The sequence below is a fragment of the Tachypleus tridentatus genome, chromosome 4 (assembly GCF_004210375.1).
Source record: "Tachypleus tridentatus isolate NWPU-2018 chromosome 4, ASM421037v1, whole genome shotgun sequence".
Lineage (NCBI taxonomy): Eukaryota > Metazoa > Arthropoda > Merostomata > Xiphosura > Limulidae > Tachypleus > Tachypleus tridentatus.
In genome coordinates, this window is record NC_134828.1 from 98211163 (window position 1) to 98233526 (window position 22364).

A 22364-nucleotide genomic window follows, 5' to 3' on the forward strand; every position below is an offset into this window, starting at 1 on the left:
TAATCCAATCAGTTCAATTGATAGAATTTGTGATACCACTAAACTGCCTTTAGTGGTTAGGTTTGAATTTTGCGCAAAGCTGAACGACGGTTATCTTTCACCAGCGAATAGTGGGATTTACCGTAACTTTATAACGGCCCCACGACTGAAAGAGCGAGGATGTTTGGTGTAACAGGAATTCGAACCCGTAATCCTCAGACTACGAGCCGAGTGCCTTAACCACCCGGCCATGTCGGGCTCGCCTTTAGTTGTACATGAACACTTCATAGTTCCTACACATATATCTGGTCACATCAAGGGAAAGTGTAGACATTGTCAGCGGCTTATTTCTAGTAATGGAAAAAAAATGACTTCTAATGTGCCGACACGTGAAAATGTAAGCCTTTTTATTATTTTTGTAAATATGAACTATATTTGCCTTGTAAACTATACAGTATCAAAAGCAAAATTTTTCATATGTGTTAAACTATACTCTTCAAAAAATAAGAAACGCAAAAGGCAAAATATGAGACAAATTGTTAACAAGTTTATTCCGGGTAGTTCTGTATGACGTGTGAAACTTTGCACATTCACTGCTGAACATCCAAAGTCTGCAAAGGCGAAGTCCACGCTCACTAGGTGAAGTTTAACGTCACTCAACGTCAATAACGAGTATGCCCCCTGTGAGCATCAATAACTGCTTGGCATCTTCTGCCCATGGCAGCGATGAGATGACGAATCACATCCTGTGGAATGGCTGTCCACTCAGCCTGCAAAGCTGCTGCAAGCTGAGGTAGAGTCCGCGGTTGAGGTTGTCGCCGTCGCAGACGTCGGTCCAACTCGTCCCAAAGATGTTCGATGGGGTTTAAATCTGATGATCTGGAGGGCCAGGAAAGAACGTTGATGTTGTGGTGTCTCAAAAAGACAGTGGTGAGTCGGGCTGTGTGAGGACAGGCGTTGTCATGTTGAAAAAACATCGTTGACGTTCACCATGATGGGTTGCACATGGGGCCTAAGAATCTCGTAGACGGTTGCGTACGGTCTGATTGGAAATCCTACGCAGCCCTGGTATGGTTGAGGCAGTAGACGTCGCAGTGGTGGTTCTATCCCGAAGGTGACCTAACCGGATGTTGCGATCTTGTGCGGGCGTGGTCACACGAGGTCTGCCAGATCGTGGACGGTCACGAGTTGATCCATGTTGTTGGTGACGATTCCATAGCCTTGTGATGGTGCTTGGGTGGACATTCACAGCTCTGGCAACATCTGATCGAGATTCGCCTGCTTCCAATCGACCAATGGTGTTGTTGCGTTGTGCTTCAGTCAGTCTTGGCGTAACTGTATTGCGTGTCGGTGGCTTAACACTGAGTTATGGAAACCGAGAACCCGTCACTTTTATAGGGATTTTGCACATGTTGCACTTGCAGAACATGCAGATCTCTCAAACAAATTTATTGGACACGCATGCGTTTTGGCGAAAAATCCGATATTTTCCTCCGTTTTCAAAGTGCACAACTTTTATTGTCATTTTGGTCTGACAATCAGTGCCTTAACACGTGTAACATCACATACTCTGAGCTTGTAACGTTATTACATACATTTCTCTTTAAAATAACAAAAATATCCCTTTTGCGTTTCTTGTTTTGAAGAGTATATATTATTTTCTTTGCAAACTATATTCTGTATTACAAAACTGAGATACACTTTCCTAGCGCAGATAGCCCTCGAGTAGCTTTGCGCGAAATTCAAAACAAACGTACATTTTCGTATTTGTAGCACAATCATGAGGGAGAGCTGCTGAAGCTTACATCTGGCAACGGTAATTCCGCTCACGTGCAGCAGCCTATAATAGCAGTGTATTGTACAGAATCAACTAAATGTAAGTCTACACACACTCGTCAGAGCCATATCAGTAATAGACTCATCAACTATATTGCTAGTACGCTGTAACTCTTCTCAGTGGTGGAGTCAGATTTTCAAGATCTGATAGCAATCATAGATTTTCAGTATATTCTTCGCAGTTGGAAGCATCTGCCCACAACGTTGAACGACAGCAGGTTTGATGAGATCCAACAAAAATTAATCTCTCAACTGCAACTTGTACCCAACATCAATGCCACTGTAGATATCTGAAGAGGCAAATAAATGCGCAAATTTCTTGGAGTCGGTGGTAATTTTATACTTGACTGTAAACAAATAATCATGTTGGCATGTCGGTGTTTCTGAGAACATTGTAGCTAAATATGACAAAATTATAAATCTCTGTAACATCAACAACAAGGTGACATAAGTGATCAAAACTTTCTGCTTGTCTGAGTTTGAATCGCAAACGCTAATTAGTGTGAGAGATGGTAATAACTTATCAACAGAGAGTAACTCAGAAGATTAATTTTTGAATGGATCTAAATCAGCAGACAGTTGATCCTAATTTCTTCCGGAACATGATCCCTGATACAGCTTATGGTCAGAGATGGCACAAGAGAAGCTGGACCATTGCTGAAAATAAGTTTCATCTTCTCCTATATTGGAAGCTCAACACAAGCAACTAATCTACTTGAAGAAGAGATCGGAGTTCAGTCCTTAGCATCAACATGATAGAACTCAGACATTAAGACGATTAAGTATTATTTGAAGATTTCGCAGAATAAGTTGGATAATCTACATATTGGTAGATCAAAATTTACTTTTCATAATCAAACCATTCTTGCAGATTTACTAACAATATTGAGATCTTTTGAAGAAGCAGTAGATTTCATCCAGGGTCAGGACGTTGTTACCTCCTGTTATGTAATGCCATATGTTTATGAGTTGGGTCAGAACTTTGTTTCCTCTAGTTGTGTAGTAACATGTTTGTGAGCTGATGACTGGGATTAACAGCATGCACTTCAAATATAATTTCGATGTTGTCTCTATACTGAAGAACTTTTTTCACCCCCGGCTGATTCATTATGAGCAACGAAATGCCTTCAGCTTACCTGCGTCACTGGATCCTATTACTGGTGTTTCACTAGGCCTGTTGTATATGAATCCAATCGAATGCTCCTGTAAGCAAGTTTCTTCAACAAATAATCCCACAACCATGGAACCAAATAAGGTCTGTATCCTCCCCGAAAAAAGTAACTTAAGTTTCTTTATTGTCTCCAAGAAACCAGCTACCTCATCTTCAAATAATACAGAGATCAGCACCTACCTCGATGGCCCTTGCATTCGTGAAGATTGTTTGTTTTTTTTTTTTTTTTAAGTTAGCAGTGTAAGACTAGAAGGAAGGAGTCCAACTCTTGGACTACTCTTTTATTAACGAATAGTGGGACTGACAGTAACATTATAACGCCCACACGGCTAAAAGGGTGAGCATGTTTGGTGTGAAGCGGATTCGAACCCACGATCCTCAGATTACGCATTCGTGAAGAAAGCAATCCTCTAGATTATTGAAAGACTTAAGAAAAACTTTCGAACTCTATCTCTTACTAAACAAACACTACCTGAGTGATTCAACATCCTCTGCCTCTGTTGAGCATTTGTTTAGCATCGGAGGCAAAACCCTCAGACCTGGTCGCTACAGTTTAATCTTCAAGATGTTTGAGAGAGTGATGTTCAGTTAAAAACATGTTTAAAAGGAGACTTATAGATATAACTGTCCAAGTTATAATATCTATAAGTCTCTTTTAAAAATATTTTGTTTTAAAATAATAGCATTTTGAAAAAAGTATTGAAATATTATTTGTTTAAATTTTGTTTCAGCTTTTAAAATGTTTGTTCCATAAACTATAAGTAAATGATTATTGCAGATTACTTGACAAAGTATTGAAGAATGTATTGGTGAATAGATTCCTGTGTATTAGAACACTTTTTTCTCTTGTTTTCGTTTTCACATTTGTATTGATAAAAATACGAAATATTAGTATTTATATTCGAGTGTGTGTTTTCTTATAGCAAAGGTACATCGGGCTATCGAACTCCTGATATTAGCGTTGTAAATCCGTAGACTTACCGCTGTACTCGCGGGGGGCATTTATATTCGATTACTTGTCTCCAGTATTCGCTATATCTCTGATGTTAGCACAAGTGGAGTACGATCAATGCGTTCTTTCTCAGTAGTGCTAAGTGTTGGTGATGACTAGCTGCTTTACTTACGGTCTTACGTTGCTAAATTAGTGATGGCTAGCGCAGATAGCCCTTGTGTAGCTATGCTAAAAATTTCAAAACAAACAAACAAGCAATTTTTTAAAAAGATAATTTCATTTTACTTATTTAACACTTGAATCTAAATTTATTGACCGTGTATGAAAAGACGTCAACATAATTATCACCGTAATGAAAATAAATGTATACCTTTGGTTATTTAAACAATTGTAAAATTGTTATCGCTCACCAACTTTTTTGTGAACACAAAAATAGTCCAAAATACTTTCCTTTAAAACTTTTCTTTAACAAATGCTGCTAGTCTTGAATATATATATATATATATAGCTTATAATGAATTTCTTCTACCAACTATTATGTTACAATAATATTTTCAGTTCAATTTATATTCAAAGTATTATCCTCATGATATTTTATATTTTTATATGACGTAGTATCCCGGGGGCAAGATTCTAAACATATTGATCTCACACTTTCAATAAAGTGGATCACAGCTTATTATTTTGTAACACATCGGGTATTGAAACGATTGGTTCATGTGTTCAACCAGTTCACTCCAAACAAATTTTATACCAATATAGGCCTAGGTCCTAGGACTATAATTATTCAAGAAAGGAGTTAGGTATTTGTTATTATTTCATATATGAAGTTTTATATTTAACCATTGAACATATTACATATGATACATATAACGATAATCTATATAAAAGTATTTGCACACATATTTGTTTCGAGATGTCGGTATTTTAAATTCTCATAGTAAAATATTAAATTGGTTTTCCTTGAATATTAACTCTCCTTCGTCCAAGAAAGTTTGTTCGTTTGAGCGAAACTACTGAACTATTTGAATAGGATGTAAATATTAATTTACAAGGTGAAGGAGAAAGCGTAAGTTATAACCACCAGTAAGAGAGAATATTATCATTTAATGGGGGAAAGAGTTAAAATGTATTTTAAGAAATTGAAGGAAAAAGGTGACAAATCGACAAGAGCTTTAGTTAATAAATCCTGATATCTTTCATATGAATTAAGGGATAAAAAGTAGATCTAAATATTACCCCTTAAACAGTTCCGGGAAGAAAGCTAGATTTAAATAAGGTAGTTGAAAGAAGTTTACAGTATAATTTGTTTGTTTTGAATTTTGCGCAAAGCTATAAAATTGGGTCAGTTGCCTTGATCCAAAATAATTGAGTAGAGATAATATTTTATTTGTAACTGATGTTTACGCGACGTTATACAAGAGATAAACGTCTCTGTTTGTTTGTTTTTTGAATTTCGCGCAAAGCTACTCGAGGGCTATCTGCGCTAGCCGTCCCTAATTTAGAAGTGTAAGACTAGAGGGAAGGTAGCTAATTATCACCAATTAACTGGATTAACTGTAACATTATAACGCCCCCACGGCTGAAAGGGGAGCATGTCTGGTGTGACAGGGATTCTAACCCGCGACCCTCGGATTACGAGTCGAACGCCATAATCCACCTGGCCATGCCGGGTCTTACAATATAACCAGTAACAACAACAAACAAACAAAGACTCAGTATAAATATCTCTGGAGTAGTATTGCGTGGTAAAACCCAAATAAATATCAATCTTTGCACACGCTAATCCGCATGTGACACCTTACACCAGTAAACTACAAACATAGTCTGACAGCCATGCACATAAAACCTGTACGGATTGTTAAGTGGGATGCTTGGTTGATAGCATCCATGCAATTTAAGGCAAATTCGACTAAAATTAATGAAAGATTTCAACATGATCGCAGATTATCCACGAAGTTTTCAGTAAATAAAATTAATGCAAAAACAAAAGTTTCATCGTTGCAGTTTATCAACATTATGAGGAAAATCATTAATGACACTTAACATGACAAGGAAGACAGCCATAGCTGCCACTTTGTAAGAGTTAGAAACGTATTTGAATCATTTATTGTCATATACATATATTTGATGCACATCAACATTTCAGTGAATATTAGCATAGACAGCCCTTTGTGTTCAATTACAAACAACAACATTAGCGAATATTAGGTTAAAACTATGATTTTACTAAGACGTAATAGAAAAAGATATGAGTTTAGTCAAAATATATTATCCTAAAATAACATTCTAAGTTATATTAGACAAAAATGTATAACGCCATTCGACCATATACATACTAAGCTTACAATTGTATATACTTTGTGAACTAATAGAGTATTTATAACATTAGGTGATCCGTCAGAGTAAAGTAAAACTTTCTCTTGGGGCTCAAGTTGAAATTCTAAACGGGAACTCAAGGACGATTCAGCGTCCAATATATTTAAGCATAGCCTAAAACTTATTACTCTTTAAACAGGAATTTTCAATTTAGGTGTTTCTTTATCTTATAGTAGCATTATATTTAATATTTAACGTAACTCAGTGTTAGATTACTCATGGTAATGATGTATTTAGACACTGATTTATGTTTCATAACAAAGTTTCATTGATGAATTAGGTAAAATTAAGATTAAATTACGCGTGATATAATGTTCACACCTTTGTTTTCTAGATGAGCAGATGAAGAATAGTTTAGATTATACGTTCAGAGAGGACTTCTATCGTTAAGATAACGTACATGTAAATGAATAAATAAGTTTTACAAAAAAATCAAATAAATCTCGCTCTTCATAGCGTAACGTATAAACAGTATAAATTACACGTATACTTAAGTGTAAATACATCAAAGTCCATAGAATGTGAAGAACGATAAATAGAGTAAATTGTTATGTTAATGAATGGAGCAGCCATTTACTATATTTTCGAGGGAAAAAAACGTTTATAAACGAGGGAGGGCTATCATAGAATAAATACCTTCTTCAAATTTTCAGTATGGATTAAGTTGTAACACTAGCTGTTGATTAACTGGTTAACAAACTTCAGGTGTGTGTATAAGCACATTCACTCACACATACTGACACGCACATTTACATGTAGATAATTTTAATACATTATTATTTGATACTAAAAGAGAAAGGAAATGTAACATGTTCTGAAATGTAAGTATTTTTATTTATATAAGGTTTAAGCCTGAGACAGCAATTTTTCAAAAATAACTTTGGTCTTACCTAGTTTAATAAATTCAATGGAGAGGAGATATAAGCTCAGATGCTGTTTAAGATGATAAAACATAGTGGAAATTTGCTTTGGTTGATACCGTGGAGCATCGGATGCGTCTCTATTGCCAACAGGAAGTTTGAAGAATCAAGTGTGATGGATCTTTTTATATGGAGGGAACATATATGTTCATTATTCTTGGGAGTGGGAAGCTGGTAATATTGAACATAGATGAAGTCTTCCCTAACGAGGATACGTGAATAGCTGAGAGACACTCGTTTGACCAGAAAAAATCTAATCCATGATCTAATAAGATTTTGAATTTTCCTTAATCGACTAGGTGCGATGTTGGTGTTCTTTGTAATGTTTGGATTTCTTCAGGTTGTTGCAAAGTTGCAGATGTACTAAATCTTGAACAATTTATTTGTTACTAGCTCGTAAGACCATTGAAAGAGAGAGAGGGATTCTAAAGTTAGTGTGTTAAGAAAAACAAAGCATAACATTTCCAATTGTGTTAAGGTTAAATGAAGTAAACCTTTGTTTTGAGAAATTAGAAAATTTTAACAGAAAATATTAGTTATTTCTTCTTTACTCATATATTTAGTTTTGACATAGAACATAATTATCCTCACTATATTAAATATTAAGTATTTAATTTAAAGGCAAAGCTTAGAGTTATTATCATAAGGCGAATTGAAGTCTAATTATTTTCATGTTTTTTTCTTTCAGTGTTATATAAATCTACTCGTTTACTTTTAGTATCATGTATTGTGTCTTAACTAAAATTACATATAAATAGATAAATTATATATGCAGACAAGAAGACTTTGTTAATCCAAAGTTCACTCCTCTTGAGAGTACAACTAGCTTAAATCTGATCTAACTTGTGATGTCTGGTTGTTTAAATAAGTTATTTGATCCTTACTAGAAACAGTTTTCAAATTTGTTAAAGATATGTTCAGTAAAAATGTATATTTATACAAATTTTTTAGTAGCTTCAATTTTCTTGCTATTAAGCACAAAGCTGTATTGTCTACCAAGCGTATCGAAACTCTGCAGACATACTGCTGTACCAAGGGTCGCTGCTGCGGTTCACTAACTTGTTAAACTGGTTTCTTGAAAGAAGGTAACATACGAATAAATTAATGTAATCATACTTCTTTTTAGTTGGTGTACAATTCAAGTATTCTTTTAAAGACGCGCGCGAGCAGTTGTGCAAAATTTTGTAAGAAACCTTAATAGCATCTTGCTACCTTGAAACGTAGTTGTATAACTTTGTTTTTTGTGCAAAGCTAAACGAGAGCTATCTGCGCTAGCTGTCCATAATTTAGCAGCTTAAGACTAGAGTGAAGACAGCTAGTCATTACCAACCACCACCAACTCCAGGCCTACTCTTTTACCAAGAAATAGTGGGATAGATTCTAACATTATCACGCTCCCACGGCTGAAAGGGCGAGCATGTCTGATGTCGAGTATTGGAACTCGTGACTCTCAGATGATGAGTCGAGCGCCCTGACCACCTGGTCATACTGGGTAACGTGTATAGATACGGTTTAATATATAAATTATGATAAGTCTTGAATTGTGAAGTATAGTTGTCATGTGGCTCTCTTCGTATGACTTGGGTCCTTGGTTAAATATATAGTTTCAACAGATCATTTGCATGTGGTTACCAAATAAGTTCATTGTGCATATGGATGAAACTATAATATTAATAGATATTTTGAAAGATGAACATAAATATCTTAAAATATATGTATTTTTCTTAATGTATAGTTTATGTTTAAGATAGTGATCTTCTAAGCTCCTCTTTAGTTTCTATTACTAAGGTAATTTTAAAAAAGTAGATAACATTCATCGCTACCATCCGACGAAATATTTTTTGTCATTTTTTCAGCGTGTTATGTTAATTTAAACTCAATTTGTAGTGTCATGTCTGAGCACTTTTAAAAATGTAAAAGAAATTTAGCATACAAACTTTAAAACAAGTAATAAATAGTTGAACATCAAGTGTCGTTCCTTGAGTAGGAATCATTAGTAATTTGTTCAAGTTTCAATATTTTGATATGTTTGTCAGTGATATCTTTCGTTCAATATATGTTATGTTATGTGTCTATTTGTACGCATTTAGGTTTGTAAAATAAGTGAAGAGTTTATATCGTTGATATGTATATATATATATATTTGAAAAATTTACTTATTTATTTACAGATCAAATTGTTATACTTCATCTGTTAATGAATCTGGTAGTTACAAAACTTTTTATGGCTTGAATTATCCTCAAAATGTTTCATATTTTAAACACTTAATCACGAAATAGAAAAAAAATTAATCTCACAATATAATCAATTTTCATTTTTAATGTAAAACGTTTCAATTACTGAGTCTCGGCAAAAAATACACATAATATATTGGTTTGGTTACTGTTGAGAACGAAGCTCGACAATGGGATATCTGTACTGTGTTTACTATTGGTATAGAAACTCGATTTTTGTGTTATAAACCTTCAAAATTACGGCTGAGCCACTGAGAAGTTTACCGTGTACAAGAGAAGAGGGAAAATTATTATGCTTTTATCAAAGCTCGTAACAAAAAGCGTTTCTAAATAATGTAGTTTACATGTCTCTATCAGATATTAGCAAACATTATAACTCTGATCAGATATAAGTAAACATTACAACTCTCAGCAGATATAAAGAAACATTATAACTATCAATAGATATAAACAGGCACTCGACTCGTAATCTGAGGGTCGCGGGTTTGAATCCCAATCACACCAAACATGATTGCCCTTTCAGACGTTGGGGCATTATTATGTGACGGTCAATCCCACTATTCGTTGGTAAAAGAGTAGCTCAAGAGTTGGCGGTGGGTGGTGATGACTAGCTGCTTTTCCTCTAGTTTTACACTGCTAAATTAGGGACGGCTAGCGCAGATAACCCTCGAGTAGCTTAGCGCGAATTTCAAAAACAGGTATAAACAGACATTATAACTCTTATCATATATTAATAAACATTATAACTCTGATCAGATATAAACAGACATTATAATTATGATTAGACATAAACAAACATTACAATTGTAATCAGATATAAAGAAATATTGTAACTATGATTAGATATAAACGAAAATTAGAACTTTCATCAGATATAAACAACGTTATAACTATGATTAGATATAAACAGACATTATAACTCTGATCAGGTATGAATAAACATTACAACGCTCATCAGATATATACATACATTACAACTATAATTAGATATAAACAACATTACAACTTTGTTCACTTACAGATTTTGAAAACAATATTTTCTAACTTGTTAACACGTTACAAGTGTATGAATATTAATAATTATTCACTGTCGTTCTGAGAGCGTTCAGATAGCTAAACTTGGGACGAACAAAAGACGTCTAGTTTTTATTTCAAAGATACGCAATGAACCATCTCTGCTGTGACAACAGCAGGTATCTAACCTCAACTTTCAATTTCACAAGTTCTCAAGTTTGTCGCTGAACTCCGGGGAAGAATGAAAGACGCAAAAAAAATTGTTGAGAAATAACGAGCTATAGAAATGAAAAAAAAAACGATTATGTCTCTAATACACATTAACGTACACAAAATTGTACAGTAGGGTTACATTTCTGTCTCTCGGTGGACACAGCAGACAGCTTTATGTGGCTTTACTATAAGAAAAACACACTCATACGTTATACTTTTTTTTTTATTATTAAAATTAAGTAACTTGTTCAATCAGACAAAGTCACGATCCCAATGTTTTAATTACTTACACTTACTTAAAACAAGAAACGAGAACACTAATTCAGTTAAACCTATTTGTTGTAATTCATTGACAATCTACGAAGAATTGAAGTTTCTGAACATCTTTCTTATTCATTCTCTGAGTATTTAATCTATTGCTATTCCGAAATATCAACTTTGTGGAAAAACTTACAATAAAATTTAAAATTAACGGCCATATTTCTTACTCCAGAAACCTTGCTTAGAACATTTCTGAATCTTATTATTTAATTTCTCTATTAATTATGATCCACGTGATTGTATGTTTGCCTGATTTATACATTTTTAAGTGGTATGAATTCAGATCTACTTAGGGAGAGTTCTTCGTTTCCCTTGACAATTATGGACGAAAGTACAGTGACAGATTATCCTTGTCATTGGAGATATCGTCAACTATAGAAGTATTTTGTGTATTTGGTTAAAGTCTTAGTGGAAATGTGTCTTCTTTCTTGTCAGAGGTCACGTTGAAATAAACCCTCATTTATTAGAAGATTTTTTTCTTTGAGAAATATTCAACTGTTTTAATTATTTTTTGTATATTTTACACATGAATATACATATATATGTGTAATCTGCTACAATGAAAAAAAAGTGAAATTTGCACACGTTCTATTTGGAATGCGGTGAACTCTACTTGATTGTTTTTATCATTGCGTAAGAACGTTTAGAGATTTTTCGTTTTTTAAAGCCATACCACATCAATGGATTAGATTCCATATTTGTCAGTCTAAACATTACATCATATTTTCTTCCACGTCAGTGTCTGATGTCAGCTCTATATGAGTAAATTTTTCACCAGTATTCAGAGTGTGTCTAAAATAAATAGTGAAATTTATTTTAATTACATTAGTAGCTCTGTAACTCATACACAGAAATGGATGACCTTAGCATCATCTCTTTTTTCTTTCAACTACAAAAGTGGCTACTGAGTTTAACACCTTTCAATTTGTTACTCTGCCTCTTATCTAAAAAACATGTTCAGTTTGTTATCAATGTCTTTGTTATTTTTAGTTTCACTAATTGGCAGAAAAAAACGTTCGTCAGACATCTTTGCAGTTTCAAAATACTCAAATGAAAAGTACATTCTAAAAGCTCTCATATCTTGAAAACATATAAACACTTTTAGAGGCATAACGTCGAATTTAAAAATACCGCTGCTTAAAACGTAAATTATTTGAAAATAAAATGTAAATTATGTGAGCTTAAAACATAAAATATTTGCACACTGATAATAAACTGGTTTCTTAATGATGAGGTGCTGTAATAATGAAAAATATTTTTTGTCATATCGTAAACTGATATTTGCTGTGGATTACATTTCCTGTTATCCTATGTCAAGAACGAATACAGACAGGTTCCGCGGTGATGGAGCATTTTCATTTCGATTTTCTTATATCACTGTGTTGGAAAAAAATTATATACACAATTTGAAAGCAAGAAACAAAAATTCAAAAATCAGTATTTTGATAGTCCATGTAAAAATTGTGGAAATAAAACAAGAACAAATGTGCAGCTATTACTGAAAAGATACCACTGATGGAGAAAAAAAATTTCTTAGTTACTTGATACACAGTACACATATACCGATCTGTCAATAAGTCCATTTTTAGACATATTATTTGTCACTCAGACTCACGAGAGTAAATTTAACTAAACTTATATTGTAAAATGAAATTTGTCATCAAGAGTGTCAGGACCTGTAAACAAGTGTACTTTGAGACAGTAAAACACCACACCAGATTTGTATTGTTTATATTCGTGAAAACATATATAAACCAAAGAACTGTCTTCTCTTATATGCTACTTATAGCTGCCCTCTTCCTTCAAGGGGTACAGTAGAATGTCTGTGGAATTACTATAACGCTAGAAACCCGTGGTGATCAAAGTGCAAATAGCTCATTTTACAGCATTATACTTAGTTTGAAACAAACAATTCCTTATAGTTATCATATGGCGTGGTTTTCAAGAGGAATAAAAGTAGGTAACTATTATTTGGTATTGCCAGGAATTTCTGTAATACCTTTGCCAACGAAATGAAAATAGTTACCCTTGTTTCGTACTTTGTCATGAACTTGTAATAAATTAATATATTTAACTAACGTATAATTAATGTATTTCAAGATGGTTGTGGGAAGTAATTGGTGAAATTGCTTCAAATAAGTAACTTAAGAACAAATATAATTTCAAAATGTTATTATGAACATTTTGTAGAATTATGTAAGAAATGAAATGTTCTTAAATGAATGATGTTGTCACATCTCAGATAAACACGGTAATTAAGGGTGTATCTTTTTCCGATCTTGTTGTACTATATATTTATTTATTATTAGATGTGAATCACATAAAACAGGTGCTTCAGTTTAAACAGAAATTTGTATTATTTTTAGCTAAAATACAGTAACAAAAACAAGTGATAACTGAAACAACAGAACAAAAATTAACACTATTAACTAATATTTAAGATGTATATAAAACTGCCGAAGCATACTCTGCTAGTTTATAACAAGAGCGTTAATTGTTTCTTATACCGTAATAATAGCTTATACATTCCATCAAATATTTGATTAACTTTAACTGGTTATTCTTAATACATTGTTATTAATTCATGACATAAATAAAGCATTAATTGAAGTGAAAACTTAAAGTATAGTTTGGCTGAAAGGAGATTGGAATTGTGAAGCCTATTACTGTCGCTACATTTACATGTCTAAAATAGTTATAATGTATTCATTCAAATACCACAGAAGACAAAATGTGAAGTTGTATCGGCTATTTTAAAAGCATATTGTAGATTGGTTTATCTGATATTATTTTACAAAGTGCTTCAATCAAAATTTCTATATCGTGTGCTGAGTTCGAATTGTGGCATTCAAGTAGTTTTAGGTCTTTTATTCGAACATATGCTATTTTCAATCCGGCAGTAAACATTCGTATGAGGTCTGTTATGTCATATTGATCGTTTGCGACTATTCAGGATAGAAATATTTAACTTTTGCTGCTGTAAATCGACCGTGAATGGCTTCGAAACGAATCTTTTCTTTCTCGTGCTGTAACAAGATGTGCAGAGGATTTGCAATGTCAACCAACGGGACATTGATCTCCTTTCATATATCACTTGTGGAGAAGGCTTGAACTTAGTTTTAATGGCTTCTATTCTTATTTTTCTTTTGTTTTGGAGTTTCTGTTAGATTCTAAAAAAGTGAAAAGAAACAAACAATAAAAATAAAGTGTAGTTGTGATATATATGTATATATAATCTATTTGTTATATCAATAAAACTTTATTCCGTAGTGACAGTGAATGCTTTTTAGTTGATTTTCTTTTTGCAGAAAAACGACTATAGTTGTGATAAGAAAAATTCTCCAATCAACCCTTATCTCAGTTTTCTTCTACTTTTCAGACCTTAATTCCATCTACTTTTTGGATCAGTTGCTCAGGTGTTTTAAATTAGCCAACTATTTTTACACTCGGATGGCTGATCTTAGCATCATCTCTAAAAGGCAGATATGGTCGATGACAGAAATTCGAACCCACGGCTCGTAGATTGTGTGTATGACAAAAGTTTAGAGATCCGCCTATATCTAATTATTTGTACTGCAGTCAGATGAGAAACTGAGAGAGCCCAAACTCAGAAAGAGCTGATATTATACACGCTTTAATGTCTTCAGTGTATAAAATATAAAAGGCAAAACAGAATATGTTTCATAACTTGTTGTGATACTAAAAAAAGAACGATGATTATATTGCCAGTTAGATTCTCGAATTTTTATAAATAGTTATAAAAGTAACAGTCATAAACTACATTTATTCAAACATTACCTTTTCCAATTTTAGTTAGCTGATAGTTTAGAATCAAAGTTGCTCATGGTGCCTCTTATCCTGACTGTTTTTATTAACTCCCCACCTGTAAATATGTAAAACACTTAGTTTAATTGTTCATTTACAACAGGCTGAATACACGACTTATCACGTAATTGTTCGAATTTTGTAAATATTAAGATGTAGTCGTACTATTATTTATGGAACAATGGGTAAACGGAAGGATCTCAAAAGGAGTAATAACACAGGCCTGGTTTTTATTGTATCGAAATTTCTGCACGTTCTACAGTAAATCCTGTACCACGAATCCGAAAATCGTATCCAATTTTCTTCATCACGTACAGATTTTTCACGAAACGTCACATGTACTTTTAGATAAGTGAACCATTTTCATTGAAACCGGATCACATTTTCTTATACTTAAAATGTTGACAGCCATTGGCTATAGATTTTTCTAGTCCAATCGCAACATGAGAGTCTTATCGATCGTTCTAGAACCCTCGAGAAAAACACCTTTAGTATTTTAACTGTTAACAGGCAGCATGACGTGTCATTTCTGGATAATATTTGTTTGTGCGTGCACTTTGACATTATTTTCTTCTTTTCAATATTATTTGTTCGTGCTATGGCGACAAGAGATTGGATAAATGACCTAAACGTATTCTGTTGTAATTGTGGTAAATTTATTGTAAAAAAACAAAGTCAAAACATAACAAAATTCGTCAAAAGCAGTATTACGCATAGTTTGGAATAAAACAAGGAGACCGGAACAAACTATGGACTCCGCATTAAGTTTGCACTGCTTGTGTTGAAGAGTTAAGACAATGGACTAAAGGTAAGTAAAAGTTTTGGTTTTTGGAATTTTAGTAATCGGGTTGTGGGCTAAGAATCCTAGGAAGCAACTCTGCTATTTTTGCTCGTTTAACAAGCAAGGCTACAGTACTCAAAATAAAAAAGGAAATTTGTTATCCGACTTTCAATCTGCTAACGATCCGTTGCTTAGGATCTGATGCACCTGTATCTATTCCACCGGAGACTTTTCTTACAGTTTCATCTGATTCTGAATCTGATGCCATTAGAAATGATAATAGGGATTGTTTTCCACCTGAAACATCTGGTGATCCACAACTTTTCACTCCAGGTGTGCTTAATGATTCAGTGAGAGATTTGGATCTTCTACAGGATTCTTTAGATATTTTGGGGTTCAGTCCTCGGGATAAGAATTTATTTTCTCCAGAACGTTACTTTACTGGTACAGAGAACGTGAGAAAGAACTTATGCCATACTTTTCTCAAGAAGGTTCACTGATTTACTGCAACAGTATTTCTGAATTAATACAAAAACTAGAAACTGCGGTGTATGAACCAAGCAAATGGCGTTTGGTCATTGATATCTTCAAAAGTCTAAAGGCGTTTTCCTTCACAACAGTAATATATATGGATCTATTCTAAATGCATATTCGGTCACTTAAAGGAAAATTACGAAAAGTTCGAACTTTTTAATAAGGTCAAATACAAAGGACATGGTCGGATATTTTGTGGGGATTTAAAAGTCGTTTGTACATTGTTGGATCAGCAAAGTTTCCGTGTTTCTTGTTTTAATGCGGCAGCACAGCAAGGATTCAGCAATGGATAAAAAAGGAAAGGCTACGTAGAGCCAGCCTGATACCAGGATCGAAAAACATTGAACGTGAACGTTTGATAGACACAAAGAAAGTCTTATTTCTTCTACTTCGCATAAAACTGGACTTGATGAAGGCCTTCGACAAAGACAGCAATTGTTTTAAGTATCTTTGTGGGCAATTTCCAGATTTTTAAGAAGCAAAACTTAAAAAAGGGATTTTTGTTCGATCTCAGATTAGGAAATTGACTTCGGATGAACAGTTCGAAAAAAAATAAGGAAAGTTGAAAAGAAAGTACGGATTGTCTTTAAAGATGTTATTAACAAATATCTTGGAAAATAGAAGAACCCAAATTATGAAAATATTGTCAACAACATGCTCAGTAAATTAAAAAAAATTAGGTTGTAATACGAGCTTGAAAGTTCATTTCTTATCCTCGAATATTGACTATTTATCTGAAAATATCGGCGCTGTTAGCAAATAACAAGGGGAAAAGTTTTACTAAGATTTGTTTGTTTTGAATTTCGCGCAAAGCTACTCTAGAGCTATCTGCGCTACCCGTCCCTAATTTAGCAGTGTAAGACTAGAGGGGAGGCAGCTAGTCATCACCACCAACCGCCAACTCTTGGGCTACTCTTTAACCAACGAATAGTGGGATTGACCGTCACATTATAATGCCTCCACGGCTGAAAGGGCGAATATGTTTGGTGCGAACGGGATTCGAACCCGCGCCCTTCAGATTACGAGTCGAACGCCTTAACACGCTTGGCCATGCCAGGTCCGTTTTACTAAGACATCAGGGAAATGGAGAGAACAAGAGGGAACAACAGCATGATTGCTCATTAGTACTAATCATTGAAACGAGATTCTCCAGATACAATACTTAAAATAAAGACCACAAATAACACGTAGTTTTGAGACTAAAATGTAGATTTCACAAAATATCAGGATAGACGAGGATGAATATTCGTTTGAAATTAATGTTCTTTCCGTTTCTTCAGTTTATTTATATTTTTATCGATAAACATAACAACAGACATAAATGAAATAATAGCTGGTCCATTTCTCTGCAAAATTATGCGATAGAAAAAAAAAGTAATATTACTTTAGAAATCTGCGTAACCGAATTATGGGAAATCTGTTATGAAAACCAAAACAACTTGTATGTTTTTGTTTGCTTGTTTAGAATTAAGCGTAAAGCTTCACAATTGGCTATTTGTACACTGCTCACCACGATTATCGAATCCGGTTTTTAGACATACCGTTGTGCCACTGGAGAGCCAAGTATGAGGTTTAAATTCACAGGCATGTGTAATGTGAATCTATCTCGGTAAAACGTTTTTACCAACGACCTGATCAGCTGCTGAGAGGCATCTGTTATCATTGTAAATCAATTAAGCCAAGCGATTGGAAATATGTCCACTACTAGAGAAAGATTTGGAGCTACCAACTGTCATCGATGGATCGAGATAGAGAAAAAGCAAATGGGCATGAGCGTAAAATGTAAAAGGCTTGTCGTGGTTAACTATTCAACAGTAGTCAGAATATAGCTATTCAAAATCGTGATATATGAAGAAATTTGCAAAACTATCATATTGCAGCGGATGGTTAGTCAAAACACCACTTGTCTCAGAAGTAAAACGTACTGCACGGTTTCAATAGGTGGTGCTTGGAGTAAGTTATGGACAACAACAGTTTTCTGTTTATGCCAAAACTACTAATCTATTTTCCGCTTTCCTTAATTTTGAACTGCTTTGAACGAAAGGTAACCATCCACCATTCACAGAGGAGATTAATTGTCACGCTTTTATTTTATAAACACTTTAATTCTAGCAAAATATTTTCCTTTTCTTCAAGAACTGCATTTTAAAAAATAAATAAACGTGATAACGTTAATCGGGATGTGCTTTAAAACTTACTGTGTTCTGCATAATGTTAAATTGAATTCTGCAAATACTTATATCAGAATTGCTCAGAAAACTAGAAAAAGTTACCCAGGATATCAGAAATGTTATTTCGTAAGTTTTAAAATATTCTGACTGTGAAAATAAAAATATTTAATTGCGGATTATTAAAGATATAAAACAGAAAAATATTAAATAACACTTGGAGTAGAGGAGCTAAAATATTTTTAAACAAAGAAATACCAGTAAAATTGTATTTCAACTTAGTGATAATTGTTGATGTTGTTGTTTCAAGTTAAGCACAAAGCTACACCAGAGGTATCAAAATCCTTTGTAGGGCCGCAGACATGGTGCTGTACAAGTGGAGGCCTTAATAATAAAGAGGTAACAAGGTATCGAAAAGGTTACAATATCATGCTCTGGTATTGATAGCATAAAAATGGAAAAAATATGATAAGAAACATGTCCAGCTTGTACACAACATAAGTTTGGTATTCTAACTACTGAATGTTAAAAAGTAAAGAGCAAACATGTTATTTGTTTCTCTTTGAATTTCGCGCAAATTGCGTCAGTAGTCCATAATTTAGTAGTGTAAGACCAAATGGAAAGCAGCTAGTAATCGCTACCCACCACCAACTCTTGGGCTACTCTTTTGCCAACGAATGGTGAGATTGACCGTCACATTATAACGCCCCACGGCTGAAAGGGTGAGCATATTTGATGTGACGAGGATTCGAACCCGCAAATTTCAGATTACGAGTCGATGGCCTTAAACCTGGGCATCCCGTGCTAACATAAATAACTCGATCTGTTATTTTCTGAACCATTTTCGAGTACAAAAAAGACAGGAGTTAAGATAATGACTACTAATATTTAAGTGTATTGTCTCACTATCTCTGTATTCATAATACCAGAATATGTCAGCAAGACTTTCATTTTAATATAGTGCAAAAATAAAATTAACTAAACAAGGAAAAGTAGCTTCTCAGTGGTGGTTGAATATATCTAACATGAATTTCCTGTGTAAATCTTGTAGTAAGCATCAATAACATTGCAAATAAATCTTCTAATAGACATCTATAACATTGTAAATAAATCTTGTCGTAGGCATCTATAACATTATAAATAAATCTTGAAGCAGGCATCTATAACATTGTAAAAAATCTTGTAGTAGACATCTACAACACTGTAAATAAATCTTGTAGAAGACATTTATAACGTTGCGCCCTCCGCCAGTACAGCGGTAAGTCTACGGATTTACATCGCTAAAATCAGGGGTTCGAGTACCTTTGGTGGGCTCAGCAGATAGCCCGATGTGGCTTTGCTATAAGAAAAACACACACACATCTATAACATTGTAAATAAATCTTGTAGTAGGCATCTATAAAATTATAAAAATGTTTAGTTTTCTAAATATCTCACTCTTCGATAGAGATGGTTAACATACATATAATATCACTTGTATAATGCGAAGAAACATTATGTTCAAGTTGGCTTTTTATAAAAGAAAACTCTTCGAAGATTGTCAGCAACGTCAATATATTTTATTAATTACACAACTTTTCGCACGCATAACCACTCTTCATGAAATACGTATGATTATTACAAGATATAGACAAGTTCCTTGGAAGGATAACATCACACGTATAAGTCTCGTAAACAAACTATATTACGTGTCGTGATTTTCTGTTTGGTAATTCCCAATAAGACTGTAAATCTCAAGTGTATAGTGCTATATATTAATTATACTTGTTCATTATGTTTACAACTTACATACACACTCACTGAACATAATAAGTACGGATTTGACTTGTCATATTTGTAAACTTATTAAGTACCGGCTTTATGATTGTGGAGAAGATATGTTTAAATTAAGCCTGTTTCGGTAACACGAACCGTTGATTCCACAAAGCTAATGCAGGTAGTAAAAACATATACTTTTCATTAAACTTTAATCCATAAGAACTATGTATATATATATATATATATATAAAGCAAAATATTTCGTGTGGGGAAGTATCTTAACCCATTTGACGAAATGGATGAATTACCCAAATGTAAAATGATTCTCGTGTGATGGCCAGTTCAATTTCCTTCTTGATACATTCTTAATGTGTGTATCAAGAATTCTGCCCTCCAGTGGTACAGCGGTATGTCTGCGGGTTCATGCCACTAGAGAGCGGGTTTCGATACCCGTGGTGGGCAGAGCACCGATAGCCCATTGTGTAGCTTTGTGCTTAATTCCATACAAACAAACAAGAATTATGATCACAGGTATATGGTAGACCTGAATGGCGAATAACACACGCACATGCCATGAAATTAATTTATGGAACGGGTGCCTTTTCTGTCCAACTATTAAACATTCTGCTATTCATAATCATATAAAATTATTCGTTTGTTTATTAATTTGGGGAAATATGAATGCAACTTTCGTAATATTCATCTAAATATCTTTTCTATTTATTATACGTATTTTAAATCATCAACTCACATCAGTACACGTTAAAATATCCACATTTTAATACAACAGGGGTCCATACGATCCCACATATATTTATTGATCGTGATGTTGAAGCTATGATTTAGATGTTGAAAAGTTAGCATACTGGCTTCTCATAGCGTTGTGCAGATAAATTATAAAAAAGACAAAGTACCATAAATATATAATATGTGATTTATTATCACAAAATATGAAATTTACTTATACCCATTTTCTAGTATTTAGACAAAAAATTGTCATCATTGACATATATTTCGATAATATAGGGTCACTTCTTCTCTAACTGACATCTCACAGTTAAAACTAATAAAATACTAAATGAAGAAACAGATTTCTCAAATGTGTGACAAAAAACACCAAAATGTACGAAAACGTGCTTGGTGTCCGAATGGACCCAGGGTGGTCGAACTTTGCTTCAGAGCTAAACTAATGTCAAATTTTGGACAACATGTAAAAAAAACAACTTATTTTGAGTGAACATAAAGTGTTTCTCATATCTTGTACCAGTCATCTCACCGTACACTGGGTGTGGAGTGATCAGCATAGACATGGTTTTTATGTGCTGCATGGGTTTGATAGACTTTCCTCTCCGCGATTCTTGAGCAAAAATAACATCGTTTTGTTGTTGTTGTTGGATCGCCTTGACCAGCATGGTGTTTTGTATCAAGCAACCCCAGATCTACGAAGGCAGAATTGACGCCTTTCCGCCTTGCACGGAGATTCTGGAGACGTCTCTGAAGTAGGTTGTGCGCATTACTTCACGTCAGGAGAGATCGAAATACATAATCACTGTTTACCACAATGGATAATCTCTGTGAGTCCATACACACAATGCCTGATGAAGACATAGAGCTTCAAATCTGTATAATATGTGGGGTCTGCAACTTTTTGTTCACAAAAATTATTCGACTGCTAAACATCAAAAGTTTTACTATTTTTGTGTCAGAGTGACAGTTACATAAAAATATAACTGCTCAACGACAAAAATATTAAAACATTTATCGTCGAAGTCCGTATGGACTCAAGGTGTATTGATGAAGGTTCATATTAACACAGGATAATAATACAGTGAATAAAAACATTTGAGACATAAGGCAAGATTTAGAATAAGGTTCGTAAATAAGACTTGGATTTCTAATTCAGTGTTGAAAAGGTTTTAAAGAGCAGATATTGTCACCGACAAAATGTAAAGAGAAGGACTGAATGTTATTGAAACAACGACGTTTTTTAAAATATGAGACTAGGGCGCTAAATCTAGGTCTACTGAAATATGCGGCACATGAGCATGCAAGTTGCAGCTTGTAACTGAAAGCTTATGATTTAAATAAGAATCTTCTGTGAAAAAGTGAATTATTGGTATCTAACATCATTTACATTGTTATGAATAGATGTTTTTGCACATTAGTAATTTATTTATTTAGGAACCTTTGAGAATTATTATGTGAAATATATTTCAAGCGGAAAATGATAAAGGAAAAACTCAGTTAAAAATGTAAAGGTATGTGAAAGACTGGTGACG